This window comes from Conger conger, chromosome 1, assembly GCF_963514075.1.
Source record: "Conger conger chromosome 1, fConCon1.1, whole genome shotgun sequence".
In the NCBI taxonomy this organism is placed as follows: Eukaryota; Metazoa; Chordata; class Actinopteri; order Anguilliformes; family Congridae; genus Conger; species Conger conger.
The window spans coordinates 45,513,950-45,528,207 of NC_083760.1; the positions used below are offsets into that span (position 1 = coordinate 45,513,950).

At 40.1% G+C, this 14,258-nt stretch overlaps 1 protein-coding gene across 2 annotated transcripts in view; it reads left to right on the plus strand.

Moving 5' to 3' along the window:
- Positions 1–6,915: 6,915 nt before the first annotated feature.
- Positions 6,916–14,258, plus strand: part of bahd1 (bromo adjacent homology domain containing 1) — an 84,287-nt gene continuing 76,944 nt past the window's right edge. For both annotated transcript variants that reach the window (XM_061253162.1, XM_061253144.1), the window contains exon 1: positions 6,916–7,500. The gene's annotated coding sequence lies outside the window, so the exon portion shown is untranslated. The remainder of the gene's footprint in view (positions 7,501–14,258) is intronic.

Below are 14,258 nucleotides of genomic sequence, written 5' to 3' on the forward strand. Positions count from 1 at the left end.
GTCTTGGGATCCCCACTGTAGTGTTCAGGTGGGGGCAGACGGGGTTCCGGATGGGACTGGACAGGTTCAGGTTCAGGAACAGACAAGGGCTCTGGGACTTGTGCGCTGGCCAGGGTGCCAATGTGGCCATCTGGTGGTGAAGATGGGCCACGTCTTGGTTCAGGGAGTGAAGTTCAGTATCATGCTCACCGAGGCGCTGTCCCTGCAGTCTCAGCGCCTCCTGGGTCAGGGTTGGACTCGCTGGGTAATAAAAAGTTCAGGCAATGGTCAGGTATCTGGGTAAACAGAAACAATAAAGGAAATCCAAAGAATGGTAGTGGTCACACGAAAGGTGTTGAAAACACACAGGCAGTCCAAACAGAACCAAAATCCAAAACTGAAAAACCAAAGGGAGTCCAAAAGCTATGGGCCAAATCAGAAAGAGGGATATCCAAAAAACATAAGTCGAAAACAAAACAGGTCGCATGGGAGATCAGACAGAAATAAAAGCTGGAGAGTATGGCTAACGCACATGACTATCTGGCAACAACTATTACAAACAGAGGGGTTTATACACACAGGTAACGAGAGTGAATGACAATCAGGTGTGGGAAACAATCAGGAGGTGAGACACAGGTGAAACGAATGAATGAAGTGACAGAACTGATAGACAGACTACGGTGCGCACAGAGGGTAAAAATAAACAAAAACGCTAAAGAATTAGACACAGAACAGAAAACACAGAACCTGACAATCAAGATTAGATACTGAAAGCTCTCTTATACTTGCACTAAAGAAGCGATAGAAAACACCTGATTAATGAGAAATACCTGTGACGCCACTTGTCCCACATATTATGGTGCCCTGAAATATTATTGTGCTGAGCTACAGTACTGTGCAAAAGTTTTAGGCAGGTGTGAAAAAATGCTGTAAAGTAAGAATGCTTTCAAAAATAGAAATGTTAATAGTTTATTTTTATCAATCAAAATGCAGTGAACAGCAAGTAAGAGAACAGAAGAAAAATCTAAATCACATCAATATTTGGTGTGACCACCCTTTGCCTTTAAACCAGCATCAATTCTTCTAGGTACACTTGCACAAAGTCAGGGATTTTGTAGGCATATAGTCAGGCGTGTGATTAACCAATTGTACCAAACAGGAGCTAATAATCATTATTTTAATATGTAGGTTGAAACACAATCATTAACTGAAACAGAAACAGCTGTGTAGGAGAGTTAAAACTGGGTGAGGAACAGCCAAACTCTGTTTCCAAGGTGAGGTTGCTGAAGACAGTTTAATGTCAGAAGTCATACACCATGGAAAGACTGAGCACAGCAACAAGACACAAGGTAGTTATACTGCATCAGCAAGGTCTCTCCCAGGCAGAAATGTCAAGGCAGACAGGGGTTTCCAGATGTGCTGTCCAAGCTCTGTTGAAGAAGCACAAAGAAACTGCCAACATTGAGGACCGTAGACACAGTGGTCAGCCTGGTCTGGTCAGAAGTGGTTTTCATGGAAGAATTGCGGCTAAAAAGCCATACCCCCAACGCCCCAGTTTGTTTGCCCAAGGGCTGGAGAGCGGTACAAGAATGAGTGTCTGCAGGTAACATTGAAGCATGGTGGAGGTTCCTTGCAAGGTTGGGGCTGCATTTCTGCAAATGGAGTTGGGGAGTTGGTCAGAATTAATGGTCTCCTCAATGCTGAGAAGTACAGGCAGATATTTATCCATCATGCAATACCATCAGGGAGGCATCTGATTGGTCCCAAATTTATTCTGCAGCAGGACAATAGCCCCAAACATACAGCCAATGTCATTATCTATCTACAGCATAAAGAAGAACAAGGAGTCGTGGAAGTGATGGTATGGCCCCCACAGAGCTCTGATCTTAACATCATCGAGTCTGTCTGGGATTGCATGAAGAGACAGAAGCATTTGAGGCTGCCTAAATCCACAGAAGAACTGTGGCTAGTTCTCCAAGATGTTTGGAACAACCTACCTGCCAAGGTCCTTCAAAAACTGTGTGCAAGTATACCTTGAAGAATTGATGCTGTTTTGAAGGCAAAGGGTGGTCACACCAAATATTGATTTGAATTTGATTTTACACACCTGCCTAAAACTTTTGCACAGTACTGTATGTATAAAAGGGGCTGGAAGTCCGACATGGATTACATTACATTACATTATTTGCATCTTATCCAGAGCGACGTACAGTTGATTAGACTAAGCAGGAGACAATCCTCCCCTGGAGCAATGCAGGGTTAAAGGCCTTGCTCAAGGGCCCAACGGCTGTGCGGATCTTATTGTGGCTACACCGGGATTAGAACCACCGACCTTGCGTGTCCCCATCATTTACCTTAACCACTACAGGCCCAAGCACACCCAATATGGATGTAAATACCATCAAATTAAAGGTGACAATATGTATTTTAACATCATAGGTATTATTTCATTTCAAATCCAATGAGCTGAAGTACAGAGCCAAAATAACATTAATTTTGTCACTGTCCAAATACTTATGGGCATTACAAAATGGGAACCTCAAGACAAAGCACATTAAAAAAAATATTTGATTTATTTCATGAAAAAAATATCAAACACCATTCCCAAATGATATCATAATTTGCCTCAAAAAAACTTACAAACTTAATAGTCATCCAAGACATTTTGTGTTGCCACATTTATGTTGCTTTTCAACACATTTTGCGTCAGTTATAGTCAACTATTTGTTTTGCAGTATCACAAAGAGAGACTTGAGCAAAGAACTGATAGACAGACTACGGTGCGCACAGAGGGTAAAAATACACAATATAACAAAAAGTTCTGTCCTTTTATTGCACCTTTTTATTTAAACCTGTATATGCGCTAACACATCTTCAGGCTACCCACTGTTGGTAGTATACAAACAGGACTGAGGCGAATAGCCTTAATCATACCAAATGTTGCGAGTCTTCTCATACAAGATACAACTGATTATATGTGATCATGGGTCAGTTTAACAGCCTCATCTGTCATTCTTTGGTGAGGTTTAGTGTGAGGTTGTCCAGATATGAATTTTATGCATCGACGGAGCAGTTGGAACTAGGCTACACTGACTATTGCCTGCCATCTTGGGCATTCCACCAGCAAAGTTCACAAAATGCCCACATTTCATTGTTTGTATTGACTGTGTAAAGGCTAACCGTTAGCCAGCAAGTTGCTCTAGGCTACTCCCAAAAGTAGGCTACCCAGACAGCAAGGGACTTCTTAGGCCAAGACAGTCACATGGTATTTGGGTAAATGGGCTTCTTGTGAAATACTTTTCATCGTCGTATACAGTCTAACCTTACCAACATTTAACTTTAGATGTGAAGTATGTTCTCAGAACTTTACAATCAATCCTAAACTTCACAATTAGGCTTATAATCAGGCTTATACTCAGTTATAGCTTAGATGGGTGGCATCATCAGTAGTGTTTCATTCTGGAGATGGTTGCCAGAGAAGGCTAATAGTTATTTCAAAATCCACACGGAATCTGTGGCACTGACCATGCATCAACGGTGCCAGGGGAGTTACAACCTTAGTCACCGGGTAGATACATGTGGTACATATGTTCAGTTCTATGCATGAGGAAATGTTATTCTATGTACTTATACATTTTAGTGCCTTTGGTTCTTTTTCCTGCCACTCCCCCAACCACCCGGAGCTCTTGGACCACTATAACCGGACTCCCGAACCCTCGTTCTGGACTGCTGCAGCCCTGCTCCTCCCCTGGTCCAGCCCACGCTTCGACACATCCTGAAGCTACAGATTTATTCTCCTATCCTCTGAACCCCAGACTCTACATCCCTCCATATGGACTTTCTAGTTTACACTTGGGGGGAACTACAGCCATCTAGTTTACTAGTTTAATATATCAAATGTTACCATCTCAGCTCATTGGCCAGTGGAGGATGGGCATGCCCCTGTAGCCGGGTTCTGGCTAGCTAGTGAAGCTATCAAACTTTAGCTGAGAAGCAGCCAGCTAGCTGTCGGCCAATTGCAGGCTAACTTATGTACAGTGGTGTGAAAAAGTGTTTGCCCCCTTCCTGATTTCTTCTTTTTTTTTTTTTTTTTTTTTTGCATGTTTGTCACACTTAAATGTTTCAGATCAAACAAATTTAAATATTAGTCAAAGACAACACAAGTAAACACAAAATACAGTTTTTAAATGAAGGTTTTTATTATTAAGGGAGAAAAAAAATCCTAACCTACATGGCCCTGTGTGAAAAAGTGATTGCCCCCTAAACCTAATAACTGGTTGGGCCACCCTTAGCAGCAACAACTGCAATCAAGCGTTTGCGATAACTTGCAATGAGTCTCTTACAGCGCTGTGGAGGAATTTTGGCCCACTCATCTTTGCAGAATTGTTGTAATTCAGCCACATTGGAGGGTTTTCGAGCATGAACCGCCTTTTTAAGGTCATGCCACAGCATCTCAATAGGATTCAGGTCAGGACTTTGACTAGGCCACTCCAAAGTCTTCATTTTGTTTTTCTTCAGCCATTCAGAGGTGGACTTGCTGGTGTGTTTTGGATCATTGTCCTGCTGCAGAACCCAAGTTCGTTTCAGCTTGAGGTCACGAACAGATGGCTGGACATTCTCCTTCAGGATTTTTTGGTAGACAGCAGAATTCATGGTTCCATTTATCATAGCAAGTCTTCCAGGTCCTGAAGCAGCAAAACAGCCCCAGACCATCACACTACCACCACCATATTTTACTGTTGGTATGATGTTCTTTTTCTGAAATGCGGTGTTACTTTTACGCCAGATGTAATGGGACACACACCTTCCAAAAAGTTCAACTTTTGTCTCGTCAGACCACAGAGTATTTTCCCAAAAGTCTTTGGGAACATCAAGATGTTTTCTGGCAAAATTGAGACGAGCCTTAATGTTCTTTTTGCTCAGCAGTGGTTTTTGTCTTGGAACTCTGCCATGCAGGCCATTTTTGCCCAGTCTCTTTCTTATGGTGGAGTCATGAACACTGACCTTAACTGAGGCAAGTGAGGCCTGCAGTTCTTTGGATGTTGTTGTGGAGTCTTTTGTGACCTCTTGGATGAGTCGTCGCTGCGCTCTTGGGGTAATTTTGGTTGGCCGGCCACTCCTGGGAAGGTTGACCACTGTTCCATGTTTTCGCCATTTGTGGATAATGGCTCTCACTGTGGTTCGCTGGAGTCCCAAAGCTTTAGAAATGGCTTTATAACCTTTTCCAGACTGATAGATCTCAATTACTTTCTTTCTCATTTGTTCCTGAATTTCTTTAGATCTCAGCATGATGTCTAGCTTTTGAGGATCATTTGGTCTACTTCACTTTGTCAGGCAGGTCCTATTTAAATTATTTCTTGATTGAGAACAGGTGTGGCAGTAATCAGGCCTGGTTGTGGCTAGAGAAATTGAACTCAGGTTTGATAAACCACAGTTAAGTTATGTTTTAACAGGGGGGGCAATCATTTTTTCACACAGGGCCATATGGGTTTGGATTTTTTTTCTCCCTTAATAATAAAAACCTTAATTTAAAAACTGCATTTTGTGTTTACTTGTGTTGTCTTTGACTAATATTTAAATTTGTTTGATGATCTGAAACATTTAAGTGTGACAAACATGCAAAAAAATAAGAAATCAGGAAGGGGGCAAACACTTTTTCACACCACTGTAGCTCTGTGATTCGGAGACTAGAATATACATACTGTGGAGTGAGGCCTCGTCACGTGATGATGCTGTAGTGTAACTAAGGACAAATGAGCCCCTGCCTCAACCAATCAGATTCAGTGATCAGAGATCAGTCCACTTAATCAAAGCAATCAATTCAGTGCTTTTTGCTGATCTCTTGTTCCTTTTGGTTAAGCCCAGAAAAACTTTTAATACTGTAAAATGCTATTGCCTGCTTTTATTACTGCAATGTGAGCGTTGGGGCTATAATTCACGCCGGAGCAAGTATGATAAATGTAGACAACATGGCAGTCTCATAGAGTTCTGAGGTGGCAGCCTTTCCCCTTCAGCAGATTGGGGAAGTAGGTTTGACTAGCCCTTCCCATCAATCAAAGCAGAAAATGGGGTGGCAATGCTTAATTAGATTTTTGCATTTTTAAAATAAAGGACTAATATTATCTACTCAGCTTTACAACTCAAACACATGATTCAGAGTTTATTAATGTTACCCCTTTCATACACGCAAAACTTGAGAAATTCATAGTTGAAATCTTAACTACGAACTTGGGTGGGTGGGTGGATAGATAGTAGCTACTCAAGGTAAATGGAAAGATAAGTTAGGCCTACTTTAATTTCATTTTTGGGTGAACTGTATCTTTAAAATGGGTTGTCTATGAATGTTAAAATTACATTGCCACATAGGCTGTAACAGTGATTCCCAAGCTCAGTCCTGGAGTACCCATGTGTATGCTGGTTTTCGTTCCAACCGCAATTTCAATCCAAGAATTTCAACAAGTTTCTAATTTTCCATTATTTAGTGCTTCATGTTACTTACCCTCTTAAACCACAGTTTGGCAGATAGCTATGCCTACCATAAAGAATAAATACCATTGCAAATCTATTTCTGGCATAACGTGCTTTAAAGTAAATAATCCATTTAAAAATTAAATCACCCAGTTAAGAAAGATAAACAGCTTGGTGAAATCATTCGATGGCAATTTGGAACAAAAACCAGCATACACAGAACCACTGGGCTATAACGTCAATTATGTGTTTTCTAAAAAAGAGTTTTACTAGCAGCAATCTAACTCGGAGTCTTGAGATGCATTTCAGTCAATAATGGTACAAAGTTATACCAGATCTTCGTTTCATTTAGTTAACCAGGCTGATTAGGCGAGTTGGTAGAGATTCCTGCGCTCCTGGCCCTTTAAGAACTCCATGTTTTTCTCATGTGATGCGACAACACAGAAGAGGATGATGCTGTTATGTAAAAAAAAACGTCAAAAAGTGCGTGTGCGTTATTGGGGTACAGTGATAACAGCGTGATAGTTTAATAATTTTCTACGGATTTGAAATAAGCACGGCAGTCAAAGTGGTAACTTATCGGAACGAAGTGGGATCAGTTTAGCAGTTTTACTGTATGCGATGAGCAGGATTTGCGCAACTGTACTGAACGTTTGCATTGACATATCCAGCTAGCTACGTTAACGTTAGATATGTTGTCTACCTGCGGTAATCACTAATGATTCATAATCGATGTTGCTAATTACAGCAGTGAGTGGGGCTTTTTAATATTGTACTGGTAATTACAGATTCATACACTGCAGACGCAATCTTTAGCAGGCTGCTGTTATTTTCGTAGCTAATTTTGGGAATAATTTCACTTCGTGTAGCGGGGGTGACGAACCAACCGGGTTTGGCGATTGTGACACTCACGAAATGCTGTAGAGGACAACAACAAGAACCGACTTACCACATTTGAGAACTGGCCTGGGCTAGTATCACCCACCGTGAGATCAGAGGCTGCGAATCGAATCGAAAGGAAAGTGTTCCTCTATATATCCGAGCTCCAACAGGGTGAGTAGTGATGTTGCTATGTTTCTTTCTGTAGTTGTATTCGATACCCCTTTTGAACTTTGATGAATCTTTACTTTTATGTACATTCTGTGATTGTGTTTTGAGTGGCTTTAGTAACATTGAGATATGCGCGAGTCAATAACATGGGAAATATGGTAGGGAGTGGTATTAGAAGGTAATAAGCTATGATGGTGCTCGGTTAGACTAGGGGATACGGTTCCGCGTTGTAGCTACTTTACTAGCTCAGCTGTGGTAAGGAAATATGAACACTGTGACTCGAATTATATTTTGTCGAAATCTAAGGGATCTGTGTAGATATTTTAAGTTAATTTGGTTTAAGTGCTTGTGGTTGTTTTTACTGGTTAAATGTTCAGTTTTGCTCGAGAAAATACCATCATCGGTTTGTATGCTGGATAAAAATATGTAAAGTATTCGACCACAAATAATAGCCTGCGTTTTAGCATGGTGACGACTGTATTCGACTACCAATTCGCTTCAGGAAAGTGGTTTAACGTAACTGAAATGAATTCTTCCACGGATTTACCGGGCTGAAAAATGTGTGAATCTATGAGTCAGACGAGCAGATGCAACGGGATCTTGTGTTCTTTTAAAAAATTACAGTGCCTAATTGATGTAGGTTTTACGTTGACTTCGAATGTACGGGGTAAAATAGCTGGTCGGCTAAAACAATGTATCTGTACAATGAAATAAGAAGTACTTATGTATTTAGAACGCATTTTTGCATTGTATGTGGGTGTTGTTCCACATTATGGAAATAAATGTAAAGGATGAATCACTCAACGACCTATGCGCACGCGGGAGAGGCCGGAGAAGTATGAAATAGGACTTCATCCCTCGAACAATTAGCTCCGTCGTTAATTGGTTTTGGAGTCGCATGAAGTTTTGTGTGACTTTGAAGTTAAATTAAAGCAGTGAGGGCGTATATTTAGGAAGATTTACACATTTATTGTGGACAATATACAATCCTTCCTTCCTTCGTGGGTGGGGGTTGCGGACGCATCAGCAGGTGCGGTAGGCCCCCCCCAATCTTTGACACTCTCTAACATTGGAATTGTTTGGATATGGAGACACACAGAATGTTTAAAAAAAATTTTTTTACACAACTGAGTCATTCCGCTCATGCCATATTAACTTTTAAGATTTTGCTTAAAAAACACCTGGCCATATTCAGATGTGCTGAGAGCGAAAATTTACTTACTTTGGCTGGTTATATAGTAATGGTTTACCAAATGTGAGAACATGACCAGAAATCATTATGGCGTCATGTTATATGGTTCCATCATGTGCACAAAGCACCATCATGTTTGACTCTAGAATAATAAGACACCTGAAAGCACCAATTTTTTTTTTGTCAGGTTGTGAAACATGGATGATATTATGAGTTGATGGTGGTTATTTTCAACCTTCAGCCAAATCCTAGCCCTTTAAGGATGCAAGTCCCTTAAAATGTTTATATGGCTGCTCCAAACCTTTGGTACAACTCTTCGAAAATGTGTCAAACACCACTGGTTTCTGCATGGATTAGTCTGATGGTGACCTTTTGGATCTTATATGAGCCATTACTTGTTCCAGAAGGCTGCACCACAATACCTCTTGGATTTGATGATGAGATACAAAATTTGTGCTGAATGCTTCATTTTGTTTTGCTGGTAGAGCCATTTAAAGTTTGTTGGGTGTCTTGATGAGAAATGCATTGTGGCACGAAATGTGATTCTCTATAGCTTTGTAAGGAAAATCTGAACCTGAATCTTTGTAAGTTTGTATGTAAGGATAATGTTAATGTTGTATGTAGATTTAATAGCTGGTTCATGTACTTTTTTTCACTGGGGACCAATTATTATTATTATTTTCTGGGGGGTATCCATGTATCCAAAAGTAATATTTTTAGTGCCATTTTGTTTGTAAATGAGAGTCATTGGAGTGATTTCTCATTGTGTACATATAAACATGTTAACCCTTGAGTTAAGGGGTTTTCTTGCATTCATTCCTTTTTTTTTTGCTGTGCAATTTTCAATCACTATGGTAACAGGAAATACCATTTGAAAGTGTTAACTCACATTTCTATTTGTATAACCTATTTTAAGATGTCATTGCTTTTGTGACAACTGTTCCTTATTTTGTAAAATGTGGGTGGCAAAACAAGCATGCGGGGACCTCACCATCTCTGCATTGTGGAAATCCACATACTACAAGAATTAAGGTACTGTCAGTGTCCTTTTCACAGCAAGGGTCCAGCAGACCGAATGCATAATAGTTTCTCATTCTAAAAATGTGTTAACTCTAAGAAACGTCGATAGAATTTCCATTGTTTACTTAACAATGATAATTTCTCTAGAATTTCTGTCTGTTTTGCCGTTGTATACTTTTACAAAAGTACTTGTACATCTACATTTTGTATAGACTTTCTAGAACACAATGAGCCCAAGTACGAGCGTCTCTGGCCAGTATTGGTAACGTAGTTGCAGAGAAAATGTGTTACCCCCATCCATGTGTAAAAATATTCTGTATAACTTTAGGTCATCAAAGAACCGACGACGGCGGAAATGACGACTAAAATGCATTTTAGCTAATGACATTAAGTTTCCAAGCATTGCGTTGAAGACCCTAGAGGAAAGTACAGAAGAGTACATCAACTTTCCAACTAGCATACCACGATTGGCCGGTAGAATACCCTGAATACTAAAATAATTATGCATAAGTGCAATAATAACATATGACATACACGTGAATAATTATAGTAGTGAGGTAGGGAGTGAAAAGTGCAGCCTATAGAGGTGAGTTTTCAGTCTGCGCTTGAGCGTGGTCAAAGACTCTGCTGTTCTGACATCCACAGGAAGGTCATTCCACCGCCGTGGAGCCAGAACAGAGAGCAGTCATGACCGAGAAGTGCAGGTTTGGCGAGGGGGAGGTGCCAGGCATCCAGAAGTAGTGAAATGGAGAGGTCTGGCTGGTGTATAGGGTCTGATTAGCGTTTAGATGTATGCAGGGGCTGATCCCTTAACTGCCTCGTATGCAAACACCAAAGTTTTAAATTTGATGCAAGCCATAACATGCTGCCAGTGGAGGTTGGTGAGCAGGGGGATGACGTGAGAATATCTACGGACGTTGAATACCAGACGAGCCACGCCATTCTGGTTAAATTGTAGGGGTCTGACTGCGGATGCTGGAATGCCAGCCAGCAGATAATTGCAGTAGTCCAGGGCAGGACAGGACCATTGCTTGAAGGAGCTCAGTTGAGTAGATGGTGAGGAAGGGTCGGATTCCCCGGATGTTGTACAGGAAGAACCTGCATGCCTGGTTCTCCACCGTGACATTCTCAGTGAGGGACAGCCTGTTGCCCATCATCACTCCAAGGTTCCTTGCACTGGGGGATGTTAAATTGCACTGTTGTTAGTAAATTCTGAATTTACTGAGGAATGAGAAAATGACCTTTATCTCAGTGAAGAAGTAGATCAACCGTTCTTAGAAAAAAGCAGGAAAGTTTATTACAGTCAGGAAAATGTTCCAAAGAGCAATGGTGTTTTGGGGTGTTTTTAGTGTTACATTTGCATATGTTCAAATATATCTACAAATCAAGTGTAACCTCTGATTGGTGGTAAGGAATTGTGCCTATCCCGAGCACTTTGGATTGGGCCATTCAAATCCTTAATGGTAGTGGGGCCCTGGAGCCCAGTGGAAAATCCCTAGAGGGGGAACCTTGAAGCTGATAGCGGTCATTATCATATGTGAAGTGGTCCAATACACAAATTTGTCTGTCTCCCAACACTGTGGTGTCCCCTAGTGAAATGGAAAAATCAGAGAAGGGAGAGGTTTGAGCAGGGATGAAGATTTGCTCCGTCTTACCTGGTTTCAGCTTAGATGGTGGTTGTCCATCCAGCTCTGGATGTCCCTCAGGCAGGCAGAGATACGGGTAGAGACCTGTGTGCCAGATAGAGGAAAGGAGAGAACGACTTGGCTGTCATCAGCATAACAGGGCTTATCCTACTTGTACTAGGGGGCGACATTGGCTCAGGCAGTAAGAGGAGTTGGAGGGTTGGCGGGTTATTGTCATTTTAGCTGTCTACCACAGGATATTGGACCTCAAAGTGACCGTGACCTATCAACATCATCCAAGTCTGGATATCCTATCAGGTTCCTACAAGTGATACTAAAACTCTTTGCATTTGAATGGATCTCTATGGGAATTGGATTGGGAGGTGGAACTAGACTCATCTGTAAATTGTGTTGATACAGTTTAGAACACATTTGTTGGCTAAATGGCTTTAAGTCGTAAAGGAGCCTCAAACCATCATGCTGCCGCCAGATATGCAGTAGATATTGATGGATCACTTCAAGGGTTGTTTCTCTTGAATAATCTTTCCATTGGGTTTAGTAGGACAATTATTCAGGAGAAACGACCCTTGAAGTGATCCATCCATATCTACTGCGTATCTGGCGGCAGCGTGATGGTTTGAGGCCCACTTGATACATTGGGCGGACTATATATAAAAAGGGCTGTAATTCCAACACCGTTCACACGATTTCAATGTAAGTACCCTCAAATTAAAGCTGAAAGTCTGCACTTTGAGTTCATATTACCATCATTATTTACTTCTGACGCCAATATCCTGTGGTAGACAGCTAAAATAACAATAACTTTTTGTGAATGTCCAAATATATATGGACCTGACTGTATATGCTTTGTGGTTGACCAGGGATTTAAAAAAAAAAGCAATAGTTTGGCTGAAAAATACTTTGCGTTCTATAGGCAGCTTGTCCTCCAACATAGCAGATGAGTTAAGTTCACATGGTTTGTGACATCCATTTACGATCCATAGGCAAGGCTATGTCCTCTTCATAGTTTTTAATTTTGAAGTAACTTTTTGTTCACCTTATTCCTCTAGCTTTCAGTCTTTTTATGATAGTTTGGCAAACATTTAAATCACAGATTGTTGGTCACCATCAATTTATTTACTCATTTCCCTTTCCTGTCTTAGCCTATAGACAATTAAAAAATTATATGATTCCCACTTCTGTCCAGTTATTTCCTGAATCCCCTTCAGTGGCAATTTTTTGGTTTGTTACCTTTTTAATATGTCGGTGACTTACACAGCATATTTTAAGTTACTTTTGTTACCAGCGCAATGCACCGACTCAGTCAATTACCAGGTATTTCTACTCTGTAAAGTAAAAATCATATAGTTTAGAAAATTAAAAGCAACCTGACCAGTGTATAAAAGTTTATGATGGTCCAGTGTGGTAGGTTTAAAGACGAAGGAAATCAGTATAAAAGAACCAGAAAAACTGTTAGCCTTTTTTTGTAAAACAAATTATCTTTTTTATTATTATTTCATGATAAAATATCCTCTCATTTTTTCTGTGAGAAAAAGTAGCCCATTCTGCAGAGAATGTGTATTTTTGTTTTTGGGAAATGAAGTGCTATGTCAATTCTATTCTAAAATGGGTCTTCTTTCCATAAAATACAATAAAAAAGATAAATTGATTAGAATTGACAATATAAATTCTAATTAATAAGCAGAATCAATAATGGCATCGAATCAATAAAACGTTAATGATCTCTATCCCAACATGTGTGTAAACTGTACTAACCCACTAGCCCTTCGACTTTGACCTCTCATTAAAAACGTGTTTCTGCCCACAGAACCACTGCTCTCTGGATTTGTATTATTTTTCGCACCAAACTCTAGAGACCGTTCTGCATGAAAAACCCAAGAGATCAGCAGTTTCTGAGATACTAAAACCACCCTGTCTGGCACCAATTCCACGGTCAAAGTCACTTCAATCACATTTCCCTTTCCCCATTCTGACATTTGGTCTGAAAAACAGCTGAACCTCTTGACCATGTCTGCCTGCTTTTATGCATTTAGTTGCTGCCACATCATTGGCTGATTTAAATATTTGCATTAACAAGCTTGTGCACAGGTCTGCCTAATAAAGTGCTCACTGAGTGTATTTGGAGTCACACATCATCAGTTAATCAATGAATACTTTGGATCACAGACTTCAGGAAGTCATGGCAAAGAAAGGATATGCAACAAAGTACAAAACACAACTATTTTATTGAACTTTATGTTAATTTGTCTCAAACATTGAAATGGGGAGCTATGTATGAAAGGCGATGCAATTACTACATGGTGAAACCAAAATGTAAACAAAATACATTTTTATAAAAGCTGAGAATCTACACTTTGACCATGTGAATTGTTTGACAAAAGGAGGAAATTAAACTTTAATTGGAGAAAAAATAGAAACTGTCCAAACTTTTTGACTGGTACTGCATATCTCAGTGTATGGAACAAGGAAGTTGGCTAGCTAACGTTAGCTTAAATTAAGAATGATTTGAAATCCAAACATGATGATATCACACGCTGCAAAAGTACTGTGACAAGTAATGTTAGTTCAAAAAAAGTAAGTTAGAAAATATTGCTGGTATATATACAAAATGTTTATTGACATACATAATCCTAAATGAATTTGACAGCACTCGTCTATTTTTAGGAGCAAATGCGAGTCAAGTGCTCACACTGTTGAGCCCTGAAATGGACACGTTTTTCATGTAGCCTACATTATGTTTTCAATAAATTGTCATATTTGTCATCAAAAATGAGTAAACATTTTAAAGGATTTATTACCTGGGGTTTAAATTATGATATGACTCTTTGAATTTAAAAACATTTCAAAGTTATGTGAGGTATCCAAAAATCAATTAGCTGTGTCTGAGCACATGCAATATTGAA